The sequence below is a fragment of the Python bivittatus genome, unplaced genomic scaffold (genome assembly GCF_059951505.1).
Source record: "Python bivittatus isolate LINGU-HERP-01145 unplaced genomic scaffold, Pbiv_v1 ctg000020_np1212, whole genome shotgun sequence".
NCBI classification, from domain to species: Eukaryota; Metazoa; Chordata; class Lepidosauria; order Squamata; family Pythonidae; genus Python; species Python bivittatus.
Window position 1 is genome coordinate 13,935,826 of NW_028277030.1, and position 15,532 is coordinate 13,951,357.

At 41.4% G+C, this 15,532-nt stretch overlaps 1 protein-coding gene across 4 annotated transcripts in view; it reads left to right on the forward strand.

Annotated features, from left to right (window-relative positions):
* The first annotated feature begins 987 nt into the window (after positions 1-987).
* PAK5 (p21 (RAC1) activated kinase 5) overlaps positions 988-15,532 on the forward strand; it is a 121,094-nt gene continuing 106,549 nt past the window's right edge. For 2 of the 4 annotated variants that reach the window (XR_015795033.1, XM_088134593.1), the window contains exon 1: positions 988-1,211. The gene's annotated coding sequence lies outside the window, so the exon portion shown is untranslated. Of the gene's footprint in view, positions 1,212-8,208; positions 8,304-10,309; positions 10,368-15,532 lie in introns of all 4 variants that reach the window. The other 2 variants (XM_088134600.1, XM_088134602.1) reach the window with 2 other exon arrangements.

The window sequence follows — 15,532 nt, forward strand, 5'->3', positions numbered from 1 at the left end:
AAAATGCTGCTTTGACTGAAACATATCCCATCAAAATACTGATGTGCAAAATACTGATTTTAAAATATTTGGGTTTAAAGGTTTCCCTACTTATAGTTGGAGGCCACACACTAAATATTTTTCCAAAGCATAACACCAGTGATCTGTTGGAAAGGGGGAGGGGGGATAGTTGACTTAACCCGTAACCCATCCCTCACATTCATGAATAGGTTATAGAAGCTTTTTAAAATCAAGAGCTATATTAACATTGTTATATCTAACCTTCCTTATATCAGTGTCATTTCAAAACAATTGCTTAGCTGAAACATTAACTGGGTGTCTCCCAACCTAACATATCCTACAGGACTATCCATAGATGAAGACAAAATAGGAAGAGGAGGATGGTTTGCTTTTCTTGAAAAGGACATGCCAGGTGATGACACCCAGCTAACTCTGGCTAAGCAATGTTGCACTTGGTTAATACTTGAATGGGAGACCATGAGGAAATCCCAAGAGTGTAGGCTGGACTAGGAAGCTGAGAGAAATATCCCAGAAGAAAGGAAAGGTGAACCATCTCCCAATTATCCAAGAAAATCACCCAGATCTACAGGCAGAGCCACCAACACTCACACTTGGCTTAAGGGGGTTTTCCCTTGGAAAAAAGAGTAATTAACATTCCTGGGTCAAGCTTGTGAAGTTGGAACACACAGTGAGGGCTGATTTTAAAAGCCCATTTAAAAAGACGGGAATTGCTGCGATATGCAGTTGAATCAGGGGTTTCTTCCTCCAATTATCTTTAAGCAATTAAAGGGGGGGGGAGAAGGAGGAGGAATTTTGATAGGCACAATGAGACGCGCGCCCCCCCTTGCTCTTCGAGTCTCATGAGAGGGAGGGGACCTTTTATACAAGGGGAGGGGTGGCTGGGAGGGAACACTGCAAAAGTGAAGGGAGAACCTTCCAGCTTGGTATCCCCTTTCCCCCTCCTCCAGGAAGCGTTTCTTACGCGGAGCTCCTCGGCTCTCGGCCACTGCGAGGCGATCTCGAGTTCTGGCCAGTGGCAGCCCGGATGTAGCAGCGCAGCAGCCAGCGCGAGCCGCCGAGCGGTGCCTACTGGCCTCCCTCGCCAAGTGTGGCACCGCGGAGAGCAGGAACATGGCGCTCAGAGCGATGTAACGGGGAAGGAGCAGGAGATGCCGCGGGCGCCCGCCTGACACCCAGCCGGCCGGCCGTCGGTAGGCACGGGCAGGGCTGGGGAATGAATGGCCCTGCTTGGGACTTTGGAGCCGCATCCAGAACGGGGAGAGGAAAGGGCGGACCGGGAGCATCCGTAGCCTAGCCCGGAGGGAGGGAAAGAGGGAGGAGACCCCTGCTTGTCAGCGCCTTTGTCGGCTTCCCCCGTCTCCGTAGGCAGCGCTGCCTTCTGGCTTGCGAGGCCGGCAACTCCGCCGCGCAGAAACGAGAGGGAGCCGGTGGGTGGGTGTGGAGCGGCGTGCGCCATCGCCGGAGCTGCCGAGGGGGCGACCGGGAACGAGAGGATCCCGGGCGGCATTTGGGGATAGCGTCCAACCTTCCCCGGCTCCAGCAGGGCCGGAGCGGCGGAATCACGCACCGCTGTCCTGGCGCCGGCCCGAACCCGCCGGTTCCTGAGGAGGGCGGGTCCGCGCGTGTCTGGGTGTGCGCGAAACCTCGGTCGAAGTCGGAATCGGGCGTCGCGCTGCTTAGAAATATGCCTGCTGCTGGGTGGCGAGAAGCCTGAGTTGCCCCAAACCAATGCGGTAGGATCGCTCCTAATATGTGGCTGGCAACTACAGACAGACCACAGAGATGCTTGTGTGGACGTGCGTACACGGGCGCACCTCACTTTCAGCAAGATTACGTGGGGTGAAAGGGTTTTAAGGAAGCGGAGGGATTATCCGAGCCGAATGGAGGAGCTCCGTGACTCTGCGCGCTCATGATTTAAGGAAATTATACAAAATAGGGACATCTAAAATGTGTGCCAGTGGGTTTTGCTGCAAACTCTGACCTTGCCATTTTAGATACCGGGGAGGTAGCAAAGGGGAGTAGGGGAGAGAGAGAGAATGAGAGAGAGAGAGAGAGACCTGGATCTAATTACACAATACCGGCTTTTTAGGCTCCAATGGAGAAACTTTTGATTTGCAAGCTACTTGCTCTGATCTGATTTCACATTTTTTTTGTTTAACAGCGTTTCATGGATGGGGCATGCCTCTATTCATAAAATCAAGTGGACTTAAAATATGTAAATAGTGTCTTTTGCCAAATCTCTTGAAGCCCAGCCTCATAAATGTTGTAAATATTCCTTGGTGTGTATTTCTAGGAATTTAAAGGAGACAGCAGATAATATCCAACTAAGTACAAACATGCCTTTAGAGCACATTATTTAAAAAATTAAAAGGAACTAAACCCCAAGTAACACTGATTTAAAAATAAGCATGTGGATGGTTGCAATCTTAATCTAAAGTTATTTTTCAACAAGTTGGCTATGCATCCCTTCACTCTTAAACATTTTTAAATGATAGAAAGTGAAGGATTAATTAAACCCTCTAAGCAGGTTACCTTTATAGCTAAATAATTAACTTTTCATTACAAATTAAAGATGGTATAAAAACTCATTATAAGAATTAGAGTGTCACACTGGAAGAGCCACAGTGTAGGTAGTAGGCAGGAAATCTTGAAGCCCACTTTTGAAATCAGTAGAAGATACCACCAAATTTCTTTAATTATACTTTAAAAAATGAAACTTAAGATGCTGCCTACTTTTGCTATTTATATGGACAGAAAAATTACTTTAGAAATTTATTAATTTCTTGTCCCTTTTCATACAATACAGGTAGTCCTCAACTTACAACCACACGTGGGACTGGAATTTCTGTCACTAAGCGATGCGGTCATAAAGTGAGATGTCACATGACAGCATCGCTTAGCAACAGCAATCCCAACACTCCCCATTGCAGTCGTTAAGCAAATTCCACCAGTTGTTAGCTGAGGACCAATCCCAATCCAAGCAATTCCAATTTCAATACTGAGCCCCAAGCCTCAGTAAGGTAAGGGACTGCCTCCAACTCCCTCCACCCTCCTATCTCCCCCCACATTTCTGCCTTTCGGCTGCCCTGCACCCTGCCTTGTAGGGCAGCAAGCAGTCCCAGAATTACATGGCTCTGGGGCTGCTTGCCAAGCCCCGGGAAGTGCAGCCACCCCAGCCCAGTCCCAGCCACAGTTGTCCTCATCACCCTGCACTCCGAGAGCCCTGCACTCTACCACCCCAGTTGACCTTTACTATCTTCTTGCTCCCACTGCTGATGAGGCATGCCTGGTCTGGCTGCTGGGCCAGGCTGGGACTGGGCTTTGCACTGTGGGTCAGGGGATCCTTTTTGCAGCCCCAGAGCCACAGCACAAAAAAAAGCCCCTTTGTGCTGTGCTCTTGGGCCAGGCTGGGGCTGGGCTTCATGCTGCAGCTCAGGGCATGCCCAGCCTGGCTCTTCATGAGGCAGCTGCTGGCCATGCGAGGCCATCTTCCCCAGGTCTTACAAGGAAACCAGCATGCACAACCTGGGGAAGAAAGCCTCTTATGGCCAGCATCTGCCTTGCAAAGGGCCAGGCTGGGCACTTCTTGTCAGCAGCGGGAGCAAGAAGATGGTGAAGGTCAGCTAGGGCAGCAGAGCACATGGCAACAGGGGGCCAAAAGGTTATAGATGGGGGGAGATAGGCAGGGGGGAGTTGAAAGCCCCGAAGTGCCTGAATTTTGATCACCTGACTGTAGGGACGCTGCAACAGCCGTAACTTCGGGGACTGGTCATAAGCCCCTTTGTTCAGTGCTGCCATAACTTCAAATGGTCACTGAATGAATGGTCGTAAGTCAAGGACTACCTGTACATATATTTCACTGAGTGTGATGCTTTGGGGTTTATGATAGTATTTGTATAATGCCTACATTATTTCTGAATAATTTATTTCTGGCATTGAATGGGGAAAGCCACAGCAACTTTGCATAGCACAACAAAAGTGTGCAAGACATCAGATCAGTGTCCCCAGACTGATATCTTCCAAAAGTGATGGACTTCAGCTTTCAGAATCCCCTAACTAAAGTCATTATGAGAGGGTGTCAGGGTGGCAAAGATTGACAGCAAGACATATGAATGACAAAAGGAAAGCCATGATGCCCAAAGGAATGATATATGGGCAGTCCCTGGGTTGTGAATGAGATCGAATTTTTAGTCGGAACAGGTACACACAGTTCTTATTTAGTGTCAGTCAAATGTTTGTCTTAGTATATAGTATATAAAATGGTGGACAGCATTCTCCTTCCTCAAGCCAATGAACCGCTGAAACTGCGCAATGTTTCAGCGTCACAAAGTAGTGCGTGCATTTGTTATTACCAATCATTTAACTAAAATGTTAAATACAATAGGCTTTATGGCAGTCAGTTCATAAGTACAAATTGTCCATAAGTTGGAAGTTCTTAACCCGGGGACTGCCTGTAGTGATTTCCAGAGGCATGAGCATTCAGGAGACTATGGAGAATGGGAATAGGAGGATTGCATATTGGGCTGAGATCAACTCCAGGTATCCTTTGGTCCAAAGATCCCTGCCCTTGGCTTCATTATTTTGGGTTGACAATCCAGACAGCTAGATTGAGAACTTTTTAATTTCCCACAATGCCTCTCTCCTAGCATCACTCATAGGCATTGTGGCAAACTTAATGGGTGGTTAGATGCAGTTACTCAGTCCAGCCACATAAACCTCTGATAGAGGGAGCTAGAATAGTTGCCAGTTCCATAAATTCTAAACGTAAGAGCTTTGGGTCATTGATCCCAACTTATAAAAATAACTTTGCTGTTCTTACAATATTTCCCTTCTGAATTTGGGGCAACTTGGACCTCAAGAAATCTAATCCCTTTTGTGGCAGAAAGCTGAGATTTATGCTGGCAAGCTGATGTTCCTAGATGTGTGGAAGATGTCAGAGAGATTTCTGATGAGCAAGCTGAGGAATAGACACCATCTGTTCCAGCAAATATTAGTAAATCTTAATAGCAAACATGAAGCCTCCTGTCTGTTTTGCTTCAGAGCTGACCAAGAGATTTCAGACACCAGCTTTGGTTGACATAGGTCCTTCTTGATGCAATGGAACATGTCGTCTTCAAGCCATCAAACTTCTCTTGCTCCTAAACAACTAGCCCAAACCCCTTTTGTTGTCAGTTGGACTTAACCCTGTATAATACAGCCTCTCTTACTACTCTGGGATTGTACCTGATTATGTAGTTCCTCTGACGTCTTCACCTTTTCAGAGTCCTTTATCAGTTCCCCCCGCTTTCTTATAGACACTGAGTGAAAGCCAGTCAGTTTTCTTTGACTTTTCTTCACAATGGAATTATGGTGCTTGGTATATTCAGAATTCATGCATACTTCACTTGCAGTGCCAGTCTGTCCCTAAATGGAGATACTACTGTATTCTGTGTTCCTCCAAAACTTAGCTTTGCTCATTTTCTTAGACATATTTCCATTTACATCATAATTAGCAAGTTTTCTTGACCTGGAATACCATGTATGATTCTACCTGATGACCCCATGTCACAAACTGCCTGAAATCTCTATGAGATAATGCAAAATCTTGCAGGTTCTTACAATTCTTGTCCAAGATCACTGAAACCTCTTGAGAACTGCTAAACTCACAGTATTTCTGTTATTTTATTTTAGGATGTTGGTGGATGTCCGGTGACCCTTAAACATACCTTACTGATCTCTGAGTTAAACCCTGAACCATATCTGTGCAACTCTGTGAGCATATTAGCATCCCATTCATCCACAGAGTCATGACAATCAAAATTGCTTTGAGGCATAGCTGAAGGAGGACAATATGCGGTTTTCCAGATATTGTTGATCTGCACTTTCCATGGCTCCTCACAGCCTTGCTGCCTGGTGGCAATGGAATTTAAAGTTCAGAAGCCTATGGAAGTCCACAAGATGTTCATCCTTTACTTCTATATTTTGAATTCTAACAAGTGCAGACTATTCGTTACAGTTCTCTCCTTAGCTCTATTGCTGTGTCATTTATTCTAAACATCTGTCTTTTATAATAATTGCATTCTTTGAGTGTAGATTTTTACATATCACACTGGCATCTTCCATGCAGAAGAGGGAACCATCAGATTATTTAGAGAGGAAGAGAAAGAAGAGGGGTCTCCCTTCTGCAAAAAAAAAATCTAACAAATCTAACAAGCTCTTTGGTGGCATGGCCATTAATGCTGAGTGAGTGTTGCTGGGGGGAGGTGGGAAAACAGCAGGAAGACAGGGTGGAGCCCACAACAGGAGCTTCATACTATAACATTTTTATGCAGGTCTCGCTGAAAAAAATGTTCAGCATAGAAGTGATTTTAAAATAGTGATTATGTACCAAAAGTTCCATTGGGACATCTGTTACTTTCCATACTATTCCTGGAGTGGAGTCATACTCCACTCAGTTTTCATGAGAAACAAAACTTCAACAAATTTGTATCCTCCTTTTCCTTTCTTTGTTTTAAGTTGATTGGTTGAACCATCTGCATATGCTCCACTTTGGCTTTTTCTTTAAGAAACAGATGTCTTCATAATGTATTGAGATTGAAGCTAATCTTGGGATTTATATGCCAGCTGTATATTTTGAATTAGCACAATATCCTTTTGAAATGCTTTAAACAACTTTTTTTAGCATGTGCCTCTGAATGTTGAACGTTTCAGCACTGATTCCTGTGTTGATTAATCTGAGCGATGGTTATTAGGGAGAGGGAGAGAAATGTGCAATGGGAGATCTTCAGATGTCCCTTGTGACTTGCTTACTCATGATTTGTTCCTATTTTAGTTGTGTCAGATGTTGGAGGGTGTGCTGCTCTGCACAAACTATTTCAGAAGTTTTACACCTGTCTCCTAGAGTCACTGAAGTTCCATACTCTACCTCTGCCTTGCCTTGTTTTCAGATTCAGTGGCATGCAGTCACAACCTCTTGCTCTCTGAGAGTCCTTCCTCTTCTTAGCATTGGCACTTCCTTTTGGCTCTCCTATTTCTCTCTCCCACAGCTATACTTGCTGGTCACGACTTTTCTCTATGGTAATGGGTATTTTCCTTTGAAGAGTATTATTGGATGAATGCTTAAGCTAGGCTGAAACATCAGGAGGCTAACAACTGAGTCAGATGAAAATCAGCATGAGGCTAAAGCAAGGTGGTGCAACTTATGAGTTGTTAAGCTGGTCATGGCCAACAAACCATGCATGGTGCTCCACCAGGAACACCATAAGCCACCTGTTTTTTGTTGGGTATACAGAGCTGCTAAAAACAGTGAGATGTTCAGGCACCTGGCAGGTAACCATCTGTGCCTGGTGGTTAGGTTCAGCTTGGTGTGGTGCACAAATGTGGGCTGATTTCCTTTGTGCCAAGCATTTCTCTTTTGAAAACCATTTCTACTTCCATTATTTTCTCTCTTTAAGTGCTTAAAATTGTTAAATAACTGTTGAACCAACAAAGTATTGATATATATGTTTAAAAGCATAATCAAGGGCATCAAAACCAAATAGGCGCAAATGAAAAAAAAACTGTCGAGTTTGGGAATATACTAATATACTAATACACAGACTGGACAGTTCTTCCCAGGGGCTTCATCGGGAGGAATTTATAGGATGCCCCTATAAAATATCACCCCTTTCTGTTTCCCAGAGCAGCAGTGTATCTTCCCTCACAGCTGCAGCTCTTGCACAATTCAGTCCTGTTTCAATTCTTGCTCCATAAACTACCTTAGCAGAACAAGGCATCTTCATGAGGCCAAGCACTTCCTTGAGGTGGATCACTCAAGATCTGCACAACCCTAATAACAAATACCTAAATAATCTGAAGGAGAGAGGTGACATTTGAAGCACCCGTATTCCATATTTCTGTGTGAAAGAATGTTTGTAATGCAAATCCATGAGGAACTACTTAGTTAATGTAAATAAAAAATAGAAACCAAAGATGGGTAAAAGAATCCTTCTTAGTTAAAAGATCTATAGGATTCTCTACTCTTGTGTTAATTTTTTCAGCCAGTTTTATTTTCCATGCTTTAGATGCTCACCCAGGTGGCTCTCCCCCTCACAAAACACATTTACTCTTTGTTGCATGCAATTTCAATAGTAGTAGTATGACGCTGACTGAAGATTGCTGTCTGATCCCACAGTATAATGTAAATAATCATATGGTTCCTCTCCACAGGAAAGGAACATTTTTCCTTTCATGTTGATGTGACTTCTGGCCTGTAATAGTGGGATATGCAACCCTGTTATTGGACTTCCTTCCTCCTGATTTAGGTCTGTATTGAATTGATGGCACCTTTTACTGTGAATGATACTCCTGGGCGAGTTCTGTATGAAACAGATACAGCATCACCCAGCAAATATCAGACTGGACCAGAGATTAGTTTGATGAACCTCCCTTTAACAAAACAAAAACAAAGAACTTTTATTTTATTTTATGCAGCCAATACTAACTCCCAAGATTATTATTTTTTTTTTGGTACACAGAGAATCATGGCAATCTAAGGCACTGTTTTATCTTTTTTTCATTGTAAATTAGGAATCTGCCAGTGGATTGAAATTTGCTCCTTCATCTGCAGCCCTACTGTGCATCCTCCAGATTTGCCCAGAGTTTATGGGATCCTTTGGAACAGGGTTAAGGTTAGGAGAAAGAGGGCTGTAGAGACAGGGGAATTGCCTCTCTCTGGCTCAGTCAGTAGAAATTGTGTCGACCAACAGAAGCCGAAAGCAGATTCCACCTGTGGAACTAACTCCCGTGACAGCTTCCTGCAGAGGAGAAAGGGCTCTTTTGCTTCTGGGAAACTTTTGAACCACAATGACCAATCAGATGCCCATCACTATCAGGCCACTAGGCCAATTATCTTCTCCCTCTGTTCTTCTCAACAGCTGATATTGGGAGGTATTACCTAGCCCTTGTGAGAGCATCTTCATTTTACTTATATACTCATGTCTGTTTTTCCACCTTGTGGAAGGCTCAAGGCAGCTAGCACTATAAAAAAAATAAATACACCCATACAAAAGACAAAACAATTGATGCTACATTGAAACTCACAGCTGCTAAATAAAAACTATTATAACCTTATGATTGTAAATTCCATAGTTTAAGTGTACCTGAGTGAATCTCTTTCAGATTATGTGCATATACTGGGGAGATCATATCACCAGTGTGCAGAAGGGAAAGATTTGCATGTGTTGATACAACATTCCGATGAGCTATGGATTCCCAGCATCAGGATCTGCAAAGACTTCTTATCAGAGCAAGCCCAGTGTCCTGTACCAAAAGAGCTTTGGAGGACAGCCTTGACAACCAGCAGTTTTGTACCAGAGGAAATGTCCTCTCTCTCAACCCTATAATGAACAACGTGAGCGTGTCATTTGCTGTGGGCAAGCATTTCACTGCTCATTCTGTTTTACCTCCTGTGCTATCAGGACCCTGAGCCCAACCAATGTTTTCATCTCAAACATTTTTATCCAGATTGATGAGCTAATAAGAACCGGTTCGTTAGCTTCTTGGTGAAAGGTCTGTTTTAAGCTTGCTCTTGTGAGCCAGAACATGAAAAATTCACCAGTATGGAAAATGTTGTGTGCTCTATTACAGAGAATGGGAGGTGGGGAATGAAGACTTGCTTCCAAGAGCTTTATAGTGACTAGAGGCTGAATAGTGTATGTTCCATTGTATAAAGGGAAACAACACCTATTGTTAAAATGGATACCCTTTGGCCTTGCTGGGCTGGTGAAGCTGACATAAGCAAAAGATGACACAGGTACAAGTTCCTGCCACATCTCTGTGCTTTGACAGTAGCTTGAATCTATAATCATGATTTCAGAAACATTAGTTCTGAAAACCATGATCAGCACCAGGTAAGTTTCTAGAAAAAACTTTGCACTGCTTTATCTCTGCATCTGATGCTATCTAGTACTTCATGGATCAGATCTGGAGTTGTTTTTCCATATTCTGATCAGATCATTTGCACAAGAAGAAGGGTGGTGGTGCAGATTTTTATTATTTCCTGCTAAAGATAAGAAAATCTGTTGATTTTGCTTTCTCTCAATTTCTAATTTCTGCAAATCTTAACTTTTGCTTTTCTCAGCTTCTTTTGTTTTATGAATCAAAACAATTCAGTTTGGTGAACATGCCTACATTTTAACTTTTAAGTACTTTGACACATAGTTCTCCAAAGATACATATTTTTGTTGTAATCTGCCTCATAATACTCCATTTTGTAAATCACCCCATCTAACATAATGCATTTTGTATCTTATTTTTGTGTTTTTTACAGACATTTCCCTAAATCCTAAGCAGCATTACAAAATTCAGAAGACAACAAATTTCCACAGGTGACCAAGGCTCAGATTATATATTGGTGCAAAAATGCAAAATTATTTTTTATTTATTACAAAATGTCTAAACTGTTTTTTTCATAATTAAAAACATTACCTGTAAGAGCCCAAAGTAGGGTGTATAGGAGGTTCCCTTTATTTTATCCTCCCAAGAACCTGGTGAGGTAGGCTGGGTTGATATTTACTGGCCCAAAGTAATTCAGTGAATCCTGAAAGGGGAGCTTGAACCAGGGTCCTTCCATTCCAGATTACTATCTTAAACTACCATACTTTGGGCTATCCAGCAGACAAGCTACCCAATACACAAATGTTAATAATGCATAGCAATTCAAACTCAGGTTTACAGAAGATGAGTTTTCCTACATCAAGGTGGGAAATAGGTCAAGCACCTCCAATATTTACAAAAGCAGAAAAAAGATATATGGATTAGTTGATAATCCACTTCAGTGTTTTTCAAACTTGGCAACTTTAAGATGTGTGGAATAGCATTTTGGGAGTTGAAGTTCAAACATCTTGAAGTTGCCAAGTTTGAAAAACACTGATGTAACTTCAGTTTCTTGCATGGATCCAGGAAAAATTAGAATTAGTCTGGAATTGTTAACTAGGATTATTCATCTCAGACCTTAAAAAAGAAAGAAAGAAATTCACTACAAAATCATTTGTTCTAGGCCTTAGTGTGGAATGTTACGATGACTTAGGAGCAAACTCCACTGGATGCAGTGGTGATTTTTGGTATTTAGGTATTTAGGATTATAACAAAAAGCTTGTTTCACAATGAACACATTTATTATTAAACTTATGTCTCCATGCTCAGGGAAGAAAAAAAATATTGAAGAGGCAGAAGGAAAAAATTACTGTTTGATATGTAGTGATTTCACTTGTGAACTCTTCAAATCATCTGGAATTGTTACACACTGAAGAGTATCTGCTCTGCCCTAATTTTAATTTATTCTTCTACCATGGCAACTGTAAAAGTCAATGCGAATTGGAGGGTGGGATTATCTGAATATACCTAGGGAAATGTAACTTAATTACATGAATGTATAATCCACTGGCTCCAGGCTGATTTTCATATGTTGTGAAGCTGCCAACGTTTGCATAGCTAACTGTTCATCTGAGTTATGGCAATATCTACATATATATTGTGGGAGAAGATGAAATGTGGCAACTTGAGTTAGGGGGATTTCTGCATCCTAGCCACAGCTCATGACTTGTCAATAATCTCTTACTGACTACATCTGTTAATTTCTACTCCTTTGGTGTGCTGCTCATATATGAAACACTTACTTATCTGTAATAGGTGCAGTTTTTCATAATGTATGCACTGCCCCCCAGTCACTCTTCGTGTTACATGAATGGTACATTCTGAATTTGTTAGTCAGACTTGGAGCATGAAAGCACTGAATTGCAGTGGGCAAAAAAATAAATCTTCATTTGAACCCAAGATTTTTGAGATTTGAATTTAAATTACCAAAGGTATTAACATTTTGACATAACTGAAATCTTAAAATTCCAAGAAATTCAAATTCTTGGGTTTGGTTCTTTCACAGAATGATAATTTCTTATCTCACCTTAGCTGTGCCCCAAAAAATGAAATTACAATTTTGTGCAATCCCTTGCTCAAGGAGAGAGATGAGAATGGAACACCTAGAAAACTTGCATATCACATCATAGCACAAATTCTTCTGTATTTATTTTATTTACTCCGTTTATATTCTACCGTTAGTTCAAACGGAACACTGGATTTGTGTAACAATCCTAATGGCTCATTTCCTTGAATCCAATTTATATCTTGATCCTTGTTAAGTTCTGAAATTTCTACATCTAAAAAAAAAACATTAATTATACACTTAAATTTTAGGGTCATCAAGCCTCTTGTTCTGCTTGATCTTAACCAGTTGGAACTGGCAAGAAAAAGCTTTAACTACAAGTTTATAGAAATGTGTAATCTGCCTCTGTTTAAGTATTCAGTGCCACATGTAATAAGGATTTTGCATGCCTGGATGTGCATCTCAATTAGATTCGCAAAATGTTTGGAGAAGATAGTTTGCTCCCACAATTAGACATTAATTTTGCATTTACCATTCACATGGAGAGCATCTCTTTACTTGCTATTTTACATACCCTTTTTTCTGCCTCATTTGCTGCATGTAAATAAAAGTGTTCTATAGCCATCAGGAGCGGGAAACATTTCAGCAGCATATATGATTGTGGCTTTTTTTTAAAAAAAATTTTTTTTAGTAAGGATTATGTTATACAGATAAAACTAATATAATCTACATAGAATAAAAATGTATCAAAATAAAAAAAAGTGCAGAAACAGAAAAAAAAGAAACTTCCCCCTTCATCCCCAGCAAAAATAATCAACATTAACAGCTTATCACCATCTCTTAAAATAAAACCAACCATCTCATCCCATATCTCATCCCATTCCCTATAAATCAATCTTTAAAACCTCATAACTCCATCTTAATCAGCAAAAGTCCATTAAGGGTTATCAGAAATAACAGCATACTATTACAAACTATATCTAATAAACCCAGTTTGAATCCTTCCTTTTACATTTATATGTCCTTTTCTATTTAAACAAATCTCCCCTCTCTCCTCTCTTTTAAAACATTGTCATCCAGTCCTGGTCAACATAAATTCATTAAAGATTACCAAAGATAGCAACCCATTTATTTTAGCCTTGATCAAATAAGCCGATTTTATATTCTTTCCTCTTTCTCCCAAAAATCTTTAGTCCCCACAAATAATGTCCTAGCATCTGCTTCCTTTTCATGCTCTTTTTGTCTCCCAGAATCATTGGCATCCTTAACAAGCCCCTTTTGTAATTCCAGTATAAAAAGGTTATCCACATCACTGTTCATATTCTCACTGTCTTGTCTCATGAAATTGTTGACAACCTCAACAAGTTCCTTTTGTAAATCCAATGTAAAGAGGTTATCCACATCACTCTTCTGGTTTAGTATTTGTGTGTCTTTTTTAATTGTGAAATCATCAACCGGTTTCATTTGTAAATCCAATATGATTGTGGCTTTTTTATTCATTTACTTCCTTTCTTTTTGGAGTAGCCAAGGCTCGCCACAAACAGAGCAAATGTATATCAGGCAAGTGGATGGAACTGGCATTTCTAAAATCAGTGTTTTGATTTTCCACTAAAAAATTGCTGGTGTGATGATTTCAGTGCCCTGAGAGCCATCATTGCCCATCCCTGATCTTCACCAACCCTCAAAATATTTTCTGGATGGGGCTTATGTAACTGAGTTGGAGTGTCAGCTGTGTATGCCATATTAGACATAGGTATTTTGGTTTGTAGGAAAGAAACTGTGGAAGGTGTATTTTTGACAAAAGACACAGACTTAGCCATAGGAAGGGACTTAGTCATCACCCAAAATTAGAAGAGGCATCATAAAAAAGGACAAAGATTTGCATTAAAATTGCATATAGTGTTTATATAGATAGGCAGGTTTAAAAGTAATTATTAAATAGAAATACACTTTAAGGAGGACTGTGGCCAGGCAATCTCCTGTGTTCCTATCATGGGCTGAATACTGACAACCCTAGTTTTATTAAACTAGGTTTGAAGTAGGCTGGCTTGCAAGGGGAGCTCTGTCTTTTGCAAAATAGGGCATATGGCATTGACCACATAAGTAACAAATTGGCCTGGATAATGCTTTGGGGTCTATTATTGCTCTAATTAAAAGGTTCTGTGACAATGAAAACTGCTAAAAGGCTCACATGTCTGAGTAGATGTGGAAAAACTGTTTCAATGAATAAACATCTTTCTCTCCGAGTAACAAAAATGTTTCTGGCATAGCCCATTGACTATTTTTGTTCTGAGTGATAACATGACAGATTGGCAAATGTCACCAGTTTGCTCCCTCCACCTTCACCCCCCCACCACTTCAGTTGCATAAGATGTTCCACTAAACAGTTATTTTCCAGCTCAATTTTGTTATCTTATACAGTACTGTGCAAAAGTTTTAGGCGGGTGTGAAAAAATGCTGTAAAGTAAGAATGCTTTCAAAAATATATATTGTAATTGTTTATGTTTATCAATTTACAAAATGCAAAGTGAGCAAACAGAAGAAAAACCCAAATCAAATCAATATTTGGTGTGACCACCCTTTGCCTTCAAAACAGCATCAATTCTTCTAGGTACACTTGCACACAGTTTTTGAAGGAACTCAGCAGGTAGGTTGTTCCAAACATCTTGGAGAACTAACCACAGATCTCCTGTGGATGTAGGCTGCCTCAAATCCTTCTGTCTCTTCATGGAATCCCAGACAGACTCGATGATGTTGAGATCAGGGCTCTCTGGCAGCCAAACCATCACTTCCAGGACTCCTTGTTCTTCTTTACGCTGAAGATAGTTCTGAATGACATTGGCTGTATGTTTGGGGTCATTGTCCTGCTGCAGAAGAAATTTGGGGCCAATCACACGCCTCCCTGATGGTATGGCATGATGGATAAGTATCTACCTGTATTTCTCAGCACTGAGGTCACCATTGATCCTGACCAAATCTCCAACTCTGTTTGCAGAAATGCAGCCCCAAACTTGCAAGGAACCTCCATCATGCTTCACTGTTGCCTACAGACACTCATTATTGTACTGCTCTCCAGCCCTTCAGCAAACAAACTGCCTCCTGCTACAGCCAAATATTTCAAATTTTGACTCATCAGTCCAGAGCACCTGCTGCCATTTTTCTGCACCCCAGTTCCTATGTTTTCATGCATGGTTGAGTCGCTTTGCCTTGTTTCCACATGGGAGGTATGGCTTTTTGGGCGCAATTCTTCCATGAAGACCACTTCTGGCCAGACTTCTCCTGACAGTAGATGGGTGTACCTGGGTCCCACTGGTTTCCACCAGTTATGTGCCGATGGCACTGCTGGACATCTTCCGATGTCAAAGGGAAGTAAGCATGATGTGTCTTCCATCTGTTGCATTAAGTTTCCTTGGCCAACTACTGCATCTACAGTCCTCAACGTTGCCCATTTCTTTGTGCTTCTTCAAAAGAGCTTGAACAGCACATCTTGAAACCCCAGTCTGCTTTGAAACTTTTGCCCAGGAGAGACGTTGCTGATGCAGTCTAACTACCTTGTGTCTTGTTGCTGTGCTCAGTCTTGCCATAGTGTATGACCTGTGACATGAAACTCTC